Genomic DNA, 4608 nt, shown 5'->3' with positions numbered 1-4608 from the left:
CTTGTAATATGTTATCTAAATGGTCCAGTTTTTTTTTTAAATCTAAGTACAAAGAAATTTAAGATAGAGAAAAATGTGCTTAGAAGAGAGTATAAAAATACTCTGAAATGAACTAGAATCCTATCCTTTTCAATTTCAGCAAATAGCTTCATTGTCCTATTGAAATAAATTTTATGATGATTGCTAATCATTATTTCCTTTCCCTCATGATATTAAAATAATACCACTGACTTGAAATATCCAGTGATTAGAAAATAAATAAGAAGTTGAAGAAAAAAAGGAATAATTGTGTCTTTGGAAGTAAATATTTTAAACTTGATTAGCAAAGATTACAAACTGTTTATTGAAACAAGCCAGCATTATTAATACAATCATACCTAAACAACTAAATTATAATGATATTTCCTTAGATACTAGGAACTAACAATAGAATGCTAAAAATAAAACAAAAAATCAAGTAAAACATATGGTCAACAAAACCAATTTAGAAATGTAAATTGATAAAAACAAATTTTCAACAAATTTTTGCAGTTATACTTTGAGGAACTTTGAAGTAATGTGGATATTCTATGCAGTTTTGGTTGTAAATAGATCTGTAAGGAAGATTCAGAGAGGCACAGATGATCAGCAAGTTCATGGTAGAAACTTAAAGTACTAAGGAAAGGAAAGAAAATTATGTGAAGAAATATGTACTAAAGCTCTTCATAATATGATGAAGGATATAAATCTCCAAATCTAAGCTCAACTATTAGAAGTACGAGTTTACGTAATTCGTCAAAAATCCATTCATAAATTACAATATTGCAACTGATGATAATAAAGGCATGTAACAGGATCTTGAAAGTCTCTAGAGAAAAGTATCTTTTTTCCTATTATTTATTTGTTTGTTTATTTAAGATGATGACTAGCTCACTAGTCAAAGAAGTTATGAGTTTAAAAAAGCAATGGAGGATGCATTTGAAATCCTAAAAGACTTAATACTTTTGTATCTAGCTAATTTGCCTGTAACTAGAAGGAAGATACTAAGATATTACCAGTTAAAGAATAGCCAAATTAATACTTTGCTTTCAGAATTGTCATGAAATTTAAACACAGTAGTTTGATTGAAAGAATATAAAAATTTCATGCATTCAATTATGTCAATTTATCTAGAATAAAATTGTACCATTCAAGTAACTACATAAGTATATGTCAAAACCAGTATGAATAAATTTTTTGTTTGGATTCCACTTTTTATTATTTAAAAATACAGTCATGGAAACAATAATTATAAAACAATATTGAAATGATTGTAGTATATAAACAGGTAATTTGTGCATTAATATTACAAAATAGAAGGAACACAGCAATTGCTTCGTGTATTTTCATATTCTTTCTACAATGCAGGTGCTATATCTTATCTCCATAGTAACTGCTATGAAAATAATAAAAAATGTAGCAAATACAGTAGTTAAGATGAAACATTTGAAAATATATATTAAACATAAATGAAAACAGTAATGGAATAAAAGATATAAAAGCATGGTGTATATGGGACTAATTGCAAAATAAGTATAAACCCACTATGTCCAATCAATGGGAAGAGAAGGAATAGTTCTGTGACTCAAATACAATGTATTAGGAAGATGCAATAATTATGAATAAATACAACAAATCCCTAAACATCTATTAGTTAAAACAAATGAATCAAAGACTTTCTAGAGTGCAATCGTGATTTTTCAATGCTAGTCGGGTTAAATAGGAAAGAGATGAACTCAAACAGAATACTTAGACCACTGTGATATGGCCTCTAGAAGCAGAAGTGTCTCATATAAATACAAATTGGAAAGGATCTTGTGCTCAATAACAAAAATGGAAGGAACGCTCACTATATGCAGATCTTAATTTTTATGCTTGGTTAATTAAAGTTACTTTATTCATATTCTTTTTACATTTAAAATTAATTTCATACATTTTCTGTTAGACAGCACTTCCGGTTTTTTGAATCACCCCTTTAATTTTGAAACACTCCATTAGGGCTTAGCTGTGACAACCAAGGTAACTATGTTGATTTAAGTTCTAGAACTAAATTTCGTTGTTTCTGTAAATTCTGGCTCCTGTCCTATGAACTCCAGTAAGGTCTTTAACAATTTCTTACCATTCTTAATCAAACCATTCCCTGGCTAATCCCAGCAAAGCCACCATGGGATAAGCAAGGAAGTTTTCAATTTCCTTTCTACCAATCAGTTCTGCTCATTAATTATGCCAACATGTAAACTGACTGACTCTTAAACCAGAGAGTTCTTACTAGATTTTCTCCCCGAACCCACACACAAACAAAAAGTTTACAATTCAATGTCTTTCTTTTTTATTAAATATTTTATTTACATTTCAGATGTTATCCCCTTTCCCCACTTCCCCTCCCCCAGTAACCCCCTATATAGTCATGTTATTGGTTTATTCTCCCTGGCTTAACATTTGATTAAAAACTGAAGGAATGTAACACTTGGTATTTTTGTTTCAAGTTTCTCTCCTTCTCCTCCTCTTTCTCTTCCTTCTCCTTTTTCTTCCTCTCCTTCCTCTCTCCCCCACCTCTCTCTATATCCTTTAATTCTCTTTTTAAATCTCTGTTTATCTTCCTGTATATTGATCAAAATATTAAATAAATAAATTATTAATTTGTAGGCCACTAAATTTGTTAACTTTGAAATTTATAAACCCAGGATTAAATTTATCTATTTTTCCAAGCTCTATATATTTCACATATTTTTTGTGTGTATTGTTGGATATTATACAGATGCCCATAGAGTTTCATATCAGCATTTTCCATGTTAAGAACTATAGGACAATTATTTCTCCACTTTCACTTTGTTTAACATGTAAACTTCATTTTAATTTTGCCAGTGGCAGCAGGACTTATTTGCACAATGAAGTGACCAGATCATAATTGGCATTGATGTCCTGAACTCCAATTGTAAGATTTTGATTTGTACCACATGGCTTTTCTATTGACTTCTAGGAATATAATATTAATGTCCATAAATTAAATTTGAATGTAAATGAGCTATAGAACACTCATGGTGACACTGTGGTAAGACAAAACTAATGGGTAGGTTCTTTTTCTGTGCATCTTCTAGACATCCCTTTATTGCTTTATTATTGGACTCTTAAAATCATCTGAGACAGAACTAATAAAATTGCTCGACCTAATTAGTGGTCAACTGCATTATGTATCAGAAAATACTTTCCAATTATTCTTCTATTTTTTCTCATTTAATCTATAATAACTATAATCCCTAACAGTATGTGATTTGTAGAAATTTTATACTAAAATAGCTATCTTATAAAATATTAATAAAGTAAATAAGAGAAAGGCTCTAAAATTATCCTGAACTCTTGAGACACTGAAATCTGATTTTTTTTCTAAATATAGTACACGTAACTCCTTTTATGAAGTACTTGAGGCTTATAAATTTGAGATAATCTGTCTTCTTCATTAGTAATAACTTTTGTATGCATCTTCAAAGTTTATTTTAAAATTTCTTCATTCCATCTTTTGGTCTGTACTATACAAATGACTATAAATATTTCTTGGGACTTTTCTAGTATCTTAATTGGTCTATATGATTAATAGCGCTTAAATTTGTTTTCAAGACAGCAGAATTTACAACCCTGATTAAAGAAAAAGTATATATCTTTACTCTTCAGATAAGCTTTCAAATGTGCTTGTATTTCCTGAGATTTAAGTTTTCACTTTACAATACTTTAATATAGACTGATAATTTATAGTTCTTTTCTCTTGTGTCATGTTCCTGATTAACATTCAACCTTCATTTCTAGTCACACTCGCTTCATATTTAGATGCCAAGCATGTAATTAGGCTATATTATATATTTTCAACCTGTAATACTTTATTAGCTTAGTAAATTATTTAACAAACTTTTGAGCCTAGTATTAGACATAGTTATCATTTGACATAACTGTATAATAGAAACATCTATAATTGTACCTGCCTTTCTCTTTTCATTATATATCTTTTTATTTTGTACATTAATAATATCAAAGATTAGCATAATAATTTGTTTTTTGGTTTTTCGAGACAGGATTTCTCTGTAAAACCCTGGCTGTTCTGAAACTCATTCTGTAGACCAGGCTGGCTTCGAACTCAGAAATCCGCCTGACTCTGCCTCCCAAGTGCTGGGATTAAATGCGTGCACCAACACTGGCCAGCAGCATATTATTGTTAAACAAAACCTATTAATTGTGGAAATATTTAATAAATGAATTGCAGTAATTGTTTTTCACATTTTTAAACATTTATCATTATTTGTTAGCATAAATGAGTGTCATAGTTACTGTTCTATTGCTTTAAATAGACACCCTAACTAAATCAACTCTAATCAAATAAAACATTTTATTGGTGGGTCTTGCTCAAAATTTGAGAGTATTAGTTCATTACTAACTCTAATTCCTTCCCACGAACAGCAGGGATCATTGCAGCAGAAAGGCATGATGTTGGAACAGTAGCTAAAATTTACAGCCTTATCCACAGGCAGAAGGCAGAGAGAGAGAGGAGAGAGAGGAGAGGAGGGGAGGGGAGGGGAGGGGACAGGAGAGAAGGGGAGGGGA

The sequence above is a fragment of the Grammomys surdaster genome, unplaced genomic scaffold (genome assembly GCF_004785775.1).
Source record: "Grammomys surdaster isolate TR1022 unplaced genomic scaffold, NIH_TR_1.0 347, whole genome shotgun sequence".
NCBI classification, from domain to species: domain Eukaryota; kingdom Metazoa; phylum Chordata; class Mammalia; order Rodentia; family Muridae; genus Grammomys; species Grammomys surdaster.
The sequence above is the reverse complement of the archived record's forward strand: the minus strand, read 5'-3'. Positions refer to the sequence as shown.